Source organism: Bubalus kerabau, chromosome 3 (genome assembly GCF_029407905.1).
Source record: "Bubalus kerabau isolate K-KA32 ecotype Philippines breed swamp buffalo chromosome 3, PCC_UOA_SB_1v2, whole genome shotgun sequence".
NCBI classification, from domain to species: Eukaryota; Metazoa; Chordata; class Mammalia; order Artiodactyla; family Bovidae; genus Bubalus; species Bubalus kerabau.
In genome coordinates, this window is record NC_073626.1 from 27,555,669 (window position 1) to 27,568,196 (window position 12,528).

At 44.5% G+C, this 12,528-nt stretch overlaps 1 long non-coding RNA gene across 1 annotated transcript; it reads left to right on the top strand.

The window, feature by feature from the left end:
• Positions 1–720: 720 nt before the first annotated feature.
• Positions 721–11,892, top strand: LOC129647572 (uncharacterized). The gene is made up of 3 exons (XR_008712352.1): positions 721–1,370; positions 9,397–9,472; positions 10,924–11,892. It is a non-coding gene; the product is annotated as an uncharacterized LOC129647572 (long non-coding RNA).
• The last annotated feature ends 636 nt before the right edge of the window (positions 11,893–12,528 follow it).

The following is a 12,528-nucleotide window of genomic DNA, read 5'->3' on the forward strand; positions in this document are numbered from 1 at the left end:
CACAGTCAGTGTTCTGACAGAAAGAATATAGGGGGAAATGGCTGATAAGCAACTAACGTATCTGCCATACTACAGAGAATGGGATACTGTATTAGTTTTCTAGGGCTGCACAAAAATTTACCTCCAGGACTTTCATGGTAGTCCAGTGGTTAAGACTCCACCTGCCAGGGCAGGGGACGTGGGTTCAGTCTCTGGTCTGGGAGGATTCCACATGCCTAGGGGCAACTAAGCCCATGCACTGCAACTGCCCAGAGCCTGTGCTCTACAACAAGAGAAGTCACCTCAACGAGAAGCCTGCGTACCACAACTAAAGAGTAGCCCCTGCTTGCTGCAACTAGAGAAAGCCTAAGTGCAGCAATGAAGACTCATTGCAGCCCTAAATAAATAAATAAAATAAAAAATCTACCACCAACATAGTGGCTTAAAATAAGACACATGTCTTATCTTGCAGTTTCTATAGGTCAAGAGTTTGGGCAAAACATCATCACTGGGTTCTTTGAAAATGTTCAGTCGAGGAGTCAGACAGCACTAGGTTCTCATCTAGAGGCTAAACTTGTGCAAGGTCTGCTTTTAAGCTCACTTAGGGTGAATGAGTGGCAAAATTTACATCTTGCTATTGTGGGACTAAGGTACTTGCTTTCTAGCTGGCTACTGGCTGGAGGCTGCCCTCAGCTCCTAAAGACCACCCAACAGTTCCCTGTGAAGTGGGCTTCCCCAAGATGCCACTTAGTCATCAAACCAGCCAGAAGAATCTCTAGAGCAAGTCTTACAGCAAGGCAAGTCTTATATAACATAATGAATACACAGGAGTGACAGCCCATAAATTTTGTCATAGTCTATTGGCTAGAAGCAAGTCACAGGTCCCACCCACACTCAAAGAGAGGGGCCACCCAGGGGCATGAGCACAAGGAAGTAGGGACCATGAGAGGTTACCTTAGCATCTGTTTGCCATAGACAACATGAGTAGCCAGACCTGGGTCATATACCCACTCAGTTACCAGAAGAAGGGGGATGGGAAAGCTTTCTGGGCTCTTTCAGTTCACATGAATATGAAAGAGATTCTGAAAATGGAATTGCTGAGATTTGGCAACCATTGAGTATGGCACAATGCTGCAGGAAATGGAAGAGAGACAAGTGACTCAGGACTTGAGAGCCAGTGACTGGAAAGAGGGATGGTGCTATGACTGAATCTGGGGACTCAGAACAAGAGAGAAGGAAGATAAAGAGATTCATCTGGAGTTCCCATAGGATGTCCACATGGAATTGTGTATCCAGAGCTCAGGACAGATGTCTGAGACTCAGATTTCGATATCATCAACCTAGAAGACGAGGACATGTACATATATGGGAATGGATGGGTCACAAACCAGGTTGGTGACAAGGTTCACACACTTCTGTGCTAAAAGCGTTTCATATTTCCACTCACACTCCTTACGCTTGCAAAGTCTTTTGTGGTTTAGTTTGTTTCTCTCTACACTTTTGATAGACCCTCTCCCTAGAACTCTACTGTACTCTCTGCTGCTGCTGCTGCTAAGTCGCTTCAGTCGTGTCCGACTCTTCACGACCCCATGGACTGCAGCCTACCAGGCTCCTCTGCCCATGGGATTTTCCAGGCAAGAGTACTGGAGTGGGTTGCCATTGCCTTCTCCGACTGTACTCTCTACAAGTCTCCAAAATACTCTGTGCTATTTTCTTTGAGCCTTTGCTTACTATTTTCCATTACAAGAAACATTCTTCACCCCTCCCCACCATCACTGCCTGGCTATGTATCCTTTGAGTCTCCATGTAGATTATACCCCGCTGAAAAGCCTTCCACAATTCCCTGAAACAATTTACATGTTCCTTCTTTGTGCTTCCATAGCATGCTACACAACTCTGTTCTGGGGTACTAATGGCCTATTCTGTCATTTTCTATTTACTTGTCTCTTTACTAGCTTACAGGCTTCTGGAAGGTAGAGATAGGCAGACAAGCTCACAATTGTCTCCAGTAATTAGCATGATCCTTAGCACAAAGAAAATGCTTGATTAAGTATTTGTGGAATGAATGGGGAATGAATGTTAACAGATTTCCTTCTCAGTTAAAATCCCTTTGCTTATATAAGTATCAGAAAACTCAGTACAAAAAGGGATTAATGTATAAGCAGAAGGGGACTTGATGACTCATGTAAGTGAGAAAGTCTAGAAGTTATGTTGCTTTAGGTGAGATTTGCTACAGAGGCCCAAATGATGCCACCAGGATACAGGTTTCTTTCCCCATCCTTTGGCTCTGCTTTCTCTGGCTATGGGGCTTCCCAGGTGGTGCTACTGGTAAAGAGGATCAGGCTGCCAATGCAGGAGATACAAGAGATGTGGGTTTGATACCTAGGTCGGGAAGATCCCCTGGAGGAGGAAATGGCAACCCACTCCAATATTCTTGCCTGGAGAATCCCTTGGACTGAGGAGCCTGGTGGGCTACAGTCCATAGGGTTGCAAAGAGTTGGATATAAACTGAAGTGACTTAGTACATATGCCTCTGGTTTTAGCTTCATTGATTGGCTAGGTCTCCTGCTTGGGAGCAGGATGACTGCATTTGCGTCTGGTCTTAAATCTTCACACTTTCAAGCTCAGTGAGAAAAAAAGGGCCCCACTCCCAAAAGCCGCAGTAGATCTCATGGACCCTCAGTGATGCTGTGGAGTCTCTAGCCCATTCTTGAACCAATCACTGTTTGCCCAAAAAGATGCTAGACTCTGATTGACCAGGCTTGGGTCACTGACCATGCCTAGATCTGCTCCATTAAAACCACTCAGACAAGGGTAGGGGATATACGGAGCTTGGAGAGGGGGGAGGTTGGGAAGGGAGAGTCTCTCTGATCTTGTCCTGGAGTTTTGGTGAGGGGACCCTCCCCCAAAACTAATTTCTATTAAGTAATGCCTGCAATTCAGGAGGAAAGGAAGGTTAAAGATCCTGCAAAGAAATTTTAAGTAAGAAAGATAGGAAGAAAACTAAAAAGACTGTATAGGGTCATCAAAGGAAAATAGTCTAGTATTTGTTTAGCATCTACCATGTGACAGAAACCTTTCATACAATATCTCATTTAATCCTCTCAATAACCCAGACACATAAACGTTTCAAATTCCCAGTCAACAGAGTCTCAGGATAAACTGATCCCACAAGAGGGTTAGGATAAGTGAACACTAAGGTGGGGATTGGACATTCAGAAATAGGAAGTCCCAGCTGATGTTTCTGATGGTTATTTCTAAAGAGCTGGAAGGACCACAGGGAATGAGTAATGAATAGGTGGTTTTTCTCCAAGGGAGTTTGATGATGAAAAGGAGGATAAAGGTGGCACCAGTATATTCCTGTTTAAATGTGTCTCCCTGACCACAAAACGGGCTCCTTGAACGGCAAGGACCTTATCGGTTTCCTTTGTCTCCAGCCTAGGAGAGGTCCTTGCCACAGTGTCCATCACCACGTATTTGTTAAGTTAATGAGTAAATGAATGATCAAAGGGAAAAAAAACTGTATTCCAGGAGGAAAGGAAGACAGGGAAAGAAATATAGATGTAGGTTAGTTTGAAACATGTTTCTATGGCAAGTATAATGAGGTTGAGAAGGAAAGAGAAAGCTGATGAATGACGTAAAACTCCCTGTGAAGCTCAAACCCCAAGGAGGAATAAGGCTCAGATAAAGATTTCCATTTTCTTCCCTCAAGGCAAGAAGGAGGGCTATGATTTTCAGAAAGTCTCAAGTTGGAGAGGAGGAAAACCCAATTCATTTGTATCTACTGCCCTCAGTGAAATAGTAAAGATGCTTACTTCTCTGGGCTTCCCAGGGGGCACTAGTGGTGAAGAACCCACCTGCCAATGCAGGAGATGTAAGAGATGGGAGTTCGATCCCTGAGTTGGGAAGATCCCCCGGAGGAGGGCACAGAAACCCACTCCAGTATTCTTGGCTGGAGAATCCCATGGACAGAGGAGCCTGGAGTCCACCAGGCACCAGTCCATAGGGTCGCAAAGAGTTGGACAAGACTGAAGTGACTTTGCACTCAAGCAGCTTACTTCTCTAACTCTGCTCAAGGTACTTTAAAGCAGCCCTAATATGTTAATTCATGTCTCACCCCCACAGTGCCAGGCATAGACTAGATGCTAAAACAAATGTATCAGGACCCTGAGACTTCCCTGGTGGTCCAGTGGTTAAGAATCCACCTTGTAATGCAGGTGACACAGGTTGGATCCCTGGTCAGGGAACTAAGATCCCACATTCTGTGGAGTAACTAAGCCCCCACGCCACAACTAGAGATTCTGTGCGCCACAACAAAAAGATTCCACATGACGTGATGGAGATCCTGAGTGCTGCAACTAAGACCTGCATGTGTGAGTGTATGTGTATATGTGTGTGCACGCACATGCGTGTCCTCAGTCGTGTCTGACTCTTCAGCCCCATAGCTCACCAGGCTTCTCTGTTCATGGAATTCTCCAGGCAAGAATCCTGGAGTGGGTTGCCATTTCCTTGGATCCTTGGATCCATTTCCAAGATCTCACTCTAGGGGAATCTTCCTGACCCAGGGATCGAACCCTCATCTGCTGCATCTCTGGCATTGGCAGGCAGATTCTTTTACCACTACTGCCACCTGAGAAGCCCCAACCAAGATCTCATGCAGCCAAATAAATAAAATTATTTTTAAAACAATAAAACAAATGTATCAACTTAGTGAGTTGAGTAGAATAAAATCAAATTTTCTTTTACAAAAATTTGAGCAGAGCCTGCAGAAAGCACAGCCACAATACAATGCTGATTTGGTGGCTTGTAGGGACTTTGTAGATGGAAAAGAGGGAGGCAGGCAGTACAATGTGTACATGTTATCTGCTCTCCAGAATGTCTTTGCTGGGCAAATAGCTCCTTATCATTTTTTTTTTTTTAAATACAAGCTTACACCCCGTTTCTTCAGAACACCTGGGCTTTGGCCATGATTATGAGGTTTAGCACTTGTAATCACAGGTCTGTCTTGGGAAATTATAGGATGTGAGGTCTCAGAGGTTGGCACTCAGGAGGGATTTACTAAGCCTCTTCTGGAACATTGCCAGGACGGCCCCTCTTAACAGACCAACTCAGACATCATTGTCACCTATTCAGCAGGTGGCAGAACTGGTCACATTGCCTCTGCTCACATGGCCGTCCCCTAAAGACCCCCAACACCAGCCTAGTGGGTAAAGCCTAGGGCTGTCAGGTGCCTCCAGCTGCAGGGGGCAGCTTCACCTTGAACTTTAAATGTTTAACACAGCTTTAAATGTTTTACTCCACAGAATGAGGTGACTGGGAAGATGGATGATTGCTGATTAGAGGAATGATGAATGAAAAAATAAAATAATCCACAGTGAAAAACTCACTCCCCTGGCTGTGGTTAGTCTCTAATAGGTACAAGGATAATGTAAATGGATGGAGTGGGGGTGGGATATGGGGTGGGGTCCCTTTGGCCATGTGTGGGCACCTTTGTGGATGTGTTCTTGGGAGGAGGAACAAGGAAAGGAGACTGGAGAAAGTGAAGTTTACTCTTTGTGGTTGTGGATGGTCAAGAGCAGGCTGGGATGGGCAGGGAAGCAGGAAGGCTTTTGCCCATCTCCAGGGATTTCTGCTCTTGTACAAGCAGGTGCTTTATTTCCACGTAAGCTATTTTGGATTCTTAGTTTGCAGAGTTGGTATGTCCTTTCTGCAGAGGCCAGAAAACGGCAGGGAAGGGAGGGAAGTCTGGCATTGAAACCACTCAGAATGAAGTTCTTGATGAATGAATCTTTTACCTAATTTCAAGCAAATATATCTGCTCCCTTTACTTTTCCTTACCCAGCTCTACCAGGCAGGGTTCCTATCTATCTGTACCAACAGATATACGTTCATCAACTGCCCCATTATGGTGGAAGGTCTATTATCACAACAGGGGCCATTTTTCGGAAAAACTGTACAATGATTGAAGTCCATCTCAGCTCCTCCGTCTCCCAGCCCTCCCCTCCCCACCGACTCCATAGCACAGTCTATAATAGTTGTCAGGGACCTCGTCAATTTCTGTTTGAAGAGGTGACCTTTCTCATGGTCTAGGTTCATTCTAATAATAGACCTTATACTTCACTTTCCTGTACATTATCTCATTTGGCAGCAGCCCTGTGAGGAAGGCAGTCATGGTCATTATTTCCCAAAAGGTATTTCTGACAACTTATGAAATGAACTCTCATTTACTCTCTACTTCTTGCTTGCCTGACCCTGTGCCAAATGCCTTACATACTTTGATTAATCATCATGTCCACTCTCAGAGGTTGACAATATTATCCCTGTTTTACAGAGGAGAAAGCCAGGTGTAAGCAACTTGCCAAAGGCCATGGAGCCAACTACTGGCAAAACCAAGATTCGGGCCTGGGTCTGGTCAAGTCCGAGTACTGTGTTTTTATCTCCTATGCCTTTCTGTCTATGCAGCAGGCAGGCTAGATATTAGTACAGGGGCTTCCCTGGTAGCTCAGCTGGTAAAGAATCCGCCTGCAATGTGGGAGACCTGGGTTCGATCCTTGGGTTGGAAAGATCCCCTGAAGAAGGGAACAGCTACCCACTCCAGTATTCTGGCCTGGAGAATTCCATGGACTGTATAGTCCATGGGGTCAGAAAAAGTTGGACACAGCTGAGTGACTTTCACTTTCACCTTTAAGGGATATTTTCCTCTTTCAAAAATGGAAGTTCTGAGACCTGTTTTAGAGAACCCAGTAGAGCTGGAGCTAGAACCCTTTCAAATAAGTAACACCGGAAGACAAGTTCCTCCATCAACAGGGACTGCACGGCCACGTTGGATTTCCACAGTAAAAAGCATAGAATAAACTCCTTGTACCTATCAGATCGTGCACAAGGAAGACCCCCACCTACGGACAAGTTCCCTTGCAAGAGCGCTTTCCTAAGTCCAATTCATTCACAAATCCACCAGTTAGTCTAGGTAACCAACTAAGACAATCAGCCACAGTACTGTACTGTAATAGGTTTAAATACTTTTCACACAATACATTTAAAAATAACAAAAAAAATAAAACATTTAAAATCTTACAGTACCTTGAAAAGTACAGTAGTCCAGTACAACAGCTGGCACACACGGGCTGGCATCGAGTGAGCCGGAAAGAAGAGTTACTGATTGGAGGAGGGAGAGGAGGTGGGAGATGGTAGAGCTGAAGGTTCATCAGCAATAGGAGATGGAGGGCAAGCGGCAATTTCATTCACACATGACCTCAATGCAAAGCATCTTCACATCTTTGAAAGTTCACAGCTTGAAGGTTCATACGCAGGGGACTCACTGTAGTAATACTTGACTATAACACCTCCTTCTTACTTCATAAGTTGAGTCCAAATAAAATGGAAGAATTTTCAAAACCTCGGCAGCTGGCTGCCTCCCCTGCTATGTTCCACTGAAACTGCTCCTCTCAAGATCACCTGTGACCACCTGGCTGTGTTATTTCTACTTTACATTTGTAGCTGTCTTGACCTCTCTGCAACATCTAACTGCTGACCACTTATCAAAACTCTCCCCTCCCTTGATTCGGGGGCAGCAGTCTATCCTGGTTTTAGTGCTCTATCTCTGGACTTTTGTTCTAAGTCTCTTTCAAAGGCTCAGGTTTCTGTGACCATCTCTGTGACGGTTTGTTAATAGTTGCAAAGGGCAGAACCCACCCTGGCTAGTTTAAGTGGAAAGGGATCATTACAAGGTATTCATCAGCTTATAGAATCCATGGGTGACTAAAGACCCTAAGCTGAATTACCTGGAACATAGATGCCCTTAGGCATCTATGCTGAGTTGCCACAGGAACTGCTGCGCCCACCGCCATAAGGAAGTGCCTGCTGAACCAAGAGACTGCTCGGACGGCCGCCCACCTGAGACCTAGGGCTGCACCCTCAGCACCAGCCAAAGGGATGCCTCCACCCTGCCTGTGCCCCACTCATTCCGCTCGGAAGCTGGCGTCTCATGTGAGGGTGTCTATTGGCAGAAACCTAAATCACATCCTTGGAAACCCTAGCTGCCAGGAGCCTGGGGAATGACGTCTTTATCTTTCCAACTTTGCTGTACAGGAAGGCACGCTAAAAGGAGATCCAAATAGACATTGAGTCACATAGTCCCTTACATTTCGGGGTTCTTCAGACTTCTGTTCTCATCCTTTTCTTTTCTGGTGCTGAGACTTGTCAGCTCATGGCGTCAACCACCATCTGGGTTATCTTTAACCATGAACTCCAGGCCTGAATGTCTAGCTGGCTACCAGACAGCTCCGCTTCCTCTGAAGTCAGCAGCCTCCTTCTGTGTTTTTCACATTAACAAGTGGCACCACCACCTATCCAGTAATCCAAGCCAGAAACTGGGGCCTTCCCTCTGTCTCTCATCTGCCTTGAGCAAACAGTTTTGGGGGGTAGGTAGTTGGTCTGTGAAATGGTTCTTGGGGGTAGACAGTTGGTCTGTGTTTTCTAGTCTTTCTTCAGTTAGGTGGGGCCATGTGACTGCATCCTGGTCAATGTGGTCTGAACACAGGTGGTATGAACAAAGTCCAGGTGAAACCCATGGACACCTTTCACACAATATCTGCCAACTAAATGGAGAGACCTTTAGAAACCTGGAGGAGGGCAGAGCCATACATTTAAGCAGACTGGGTCCCTGAATGACTTGGTGGAACTCTGCAACTCCCAGAATTGATCTGTGTAGGGGGATCAATTGAACTGATGAGGGGGACATGGAGTCATGAAAACATGCAGTTCAGATCTCTTGCTGTGGGGAACAAGATGTACTACGGCCCCAGCCCTGCCCCACTGGATCTAGCACACTGTTTGAGCCAAGGCTGTACTTCCCATGGGCTCCTCTCTGCCAAAGGCTGAGGCTGGTGGGGTACAAACTCAGACCCACTCCTGCATGACCTGGGATTCCTCCAGCAGGTGACTTTGACTCATGGATCCTCCACTGGCCTGGCTGAGTCTTTCTTGGGACTGCACTGAAGTTCAGAATGCTTCCTACCCATCCTCCTTCCCTCTCCTTTGTAGGTGTCAGAGCTGCGCCATAGTCTGAAAGCTCTCCTTGCCTTCTCTATTATTGTTTTTCAGTCACTCAGTCGTATCCAACTCTTTGTGGCCCCATGGACTGTAGCACACCAGGCTTCCCTGTCCCCTTCACTATCTCCCGGAATTTCAATCTCATGCACACTGAGTTGGTGATGCCATCCAACCATCTCATCCTCTGTCCTCCCCTTCTCTTCCTGCTCTCCATCTTTCCCAGCATCAGGGTCTTTTCCAATGAATCAGCTCTTTATAACAGGTGGCCAAATGATTGGAGCTTCAGCTTCAGCATCAGTCTTTCCAATGAATATTCAGGGTTGATTTCCTTTAGGATTGACTAGTTTGATCATTTATCCTTCACAGGAATTCTCCCCAATAAATCTCCTGCGTGTCTAATTTTATCCTGGCATCTGTTCTCAGAAGATCCAAGCTAACACAGGTGAGAAATAAAAACTTTATTATATGATAGAGATTGGGAGGGCAGGTTATGTGACAGTAAGTTAGCTTACGCTAATGTAATCATCGAGGTTTGAATATTTTTAAAAGGTATTTGCTTTCCTCTTTGCAACTGCCTTAGTTTAGGCCTCCTGAGCCAACTGTTCCTATTACTGAGTAAGTCTTCTCTACTTAGTCTTGGTAACAACCCAGAATCCACATTCAAATCACCTTCACAGTGATCTTTTTACTATTAACCACCACTTTTTTGTTTGTTTGCTTATTTGTTTTCTCTTTTTTTGCTCTGCTTTGTTTGTCGTTTTATAATGATTAATTTATTCTTTGCTGCTGCTAAGTCGCTTCAGTCGTGTCCGACTCTGTGCGACCCCATAGATGGCAGCCCACCAGGCTCCCCCATCCCTGGGATTGTCCAGGCAAGAACACTGGAGTGGGTTGCCATTTCCTTCTCCAATGCAGGAAAGTGAAAAGTGAAAGTGAAGTTGCTCAGTGGTGTTCGACTCCTAGCGACCCCATGGACTGCAGCCTACCAGGCTCCCACGTCCGTGGGATTTTCCAGGCAAGAGTACTGGAGTGGGGTGCCATTGCCTTCTCCGAATTTATTGTTTACTTTATATTTTTACTTACATCTTTTTAGTTTTTGTTTGTGTCTGTTTGTTTAACCACTGCTTTTAAAACACCTATACAACGCTCTGATACATGTTCTTCCAATTATCACAACAATCTTGCAAGGAAATTATTATTAGTTCTAATTTATATAAAGGGAACAAAGATTTAGAGAGGTTAAGTATCTTGCCTGATATTATATCTCTGGTAACTAACAGAACTGGGACTTGAACCCAAATCTATCTGTTACCAAAATCTGTCTTTTTCTTACCACCCAAGCAGGGCTTGGATTTAAATTTTTTTTTTTCTTGTTGCAATATACATTCACAGGCATTATCTATTTCTTGAGTTAACCTCAATTCTGATGCAAATTTGCTGGAAAGTAAAAGCAAATAGACCACAGGCTAATCTGGGAAGGGGCATTATATTCATAAAAGCATATTATAAATTATGTAAGTAAATAAAATATCCATTTAAGGATATTGTTGCTCTAGGCATGTTTTCTTCATTAATGTTTTCTCTCCATTTTAAACTAAACATATAATCACTGAAAAAACTAAAAAGAAAGTGGGAAAACTATAAAATGATAAATGACCACAATTTTGAATCTTAATTGGTATTAGAGGTTACACTGGGTGCTAAACTGAAACACTGATAAACTGGGGTGTGAGGAGTGCATGCCATGCCCAAGGCTCTGGTGATAACTCCATTCAAAAGAACATTTAAAAGCCAGCAGCTCAGAATGCTAAGTGTAAAGGTACAATCAAGTATCTATTTTAATGTATTAAAAGCAAGACATTTATGATTTCAACTCATCATCACTATTTTCAGGGTTTGAAAGCATTTGATAGAGAAGTGATCTCCACGCACGGACACGAGTACCGCAAGACTCTGCTAAGCCACATGCAAAGTTGATGACATCATGCCCTGGTAAATAGCTTTCAGAAGAGCCACATCTCATTGGGCTTAAGGAGTAAATTCCTAAGACCAGCACTGCAGGCCCTCTGTGAACCTCGCTTCACTTCTTGCGACAGTCTCTGTAGCCACGCTCCACTCGGACTCAAACAAGCTCTCCGGAGCATAGTGCTTCCTCCTGCCTCTGGGTCTTTGCAAATGCTGTCCCTCCTGGAAGAAATGTCTTAACTCTAAGAAATCCCCAAGATACAGTTCATGTGCCTCCTTGTCCAAAAAGCTCTTCCGGAAACCACTCTCAGATCAGATCAGATCAGATTAGTAGCTCATTCGTTTCCGACTCTTTGCGACCCCATGAATCGCAGCACGCCAGGCCTCCCTGTCCATCACCAACTCCCGGAGTTCACTCAGACTCACGTCCATCGAGTCAGGGATTCCATCCAGCCATCTCATCCTCTGTCATCCCCTTCTCCTCCTGCCCCCAATCCCTCCCAGCATCAGAGTCTTTTCCGATGAGTCAACTCTTCGCATGAGGTGGCCAAAGTACTGGAGTTTCAGCTTCAGCATCATTCCTTCCAAAGAAATCCCAGGGCTGATCTCCTTCAGAATGGACTGGTTGGATCTCCTTGCAGTCCAAGGGACTCTCAAGAGTCTTCTCCAACATCACAGTTCAAAAGCATCAATTCTTTGGCTCTCAGCCTTCTTCACTCTCAGCCATACCCAATTCCCAGACTGTATTTGCTGCCCTCCCCACTGACCCCTCCCCACACCCCTTCCTCTCCTGCTCCTCCATGACCCTTGTCACAGCACCCAGTTGTAATTGTCTTTTAAATATTGATTCTACCCATTAACTGCTTTGATTCTTGAAACTGGACGTTGATTTTACGTAAAGGTATTATTCCAAAATAAAAAGTGCTTAGCAAACAAATGTTTGTTAAACGAATGAGTGACTAACAGAGGAAGGAAGGAAGGAATAAAAAAGTTGATTTCTCTGGTGCACAGTTCATATATGCTTTAGGTAACTTGTAAGGACTTCATTTGAAATATCCAAAAACAACAGATCTTATATCTTGTGGTAGGCATCTAAGGTATTTTAGTTTAGTTATAATTTGCGGACTTCAGAATTTTAGGAACGGAGAGTTCGGCTAAGAAGTAATTAAGAGGTTATTAACTGGGTTTATTTGGCAGTCCTGAACTCACCGAAATGTGAAAAACTGTGTTTGTATGTATATACGTGAGGAAATAGTTCACATTTTCAGGCAAGACAAGAAAAACTTTAAACATAAAATTTTCTCTGCTCTTTAGTCTCTCCTATACATCATGCATCTACATTCTGCATTAATCAGAGTTCCCAATGACAGAAATACCTCTTCAGACATAAACATCAGTTGCTCTTCTTTGAACACCAGCCCACATAATTCTTCAGAAGATAACATTCCTTTGTTCATTCTTAAGGGGTCACCATGATCCATCACTCACCATGTATCTGCTCCGACATCTTTAGTAAAGTTTACTTATGACAAC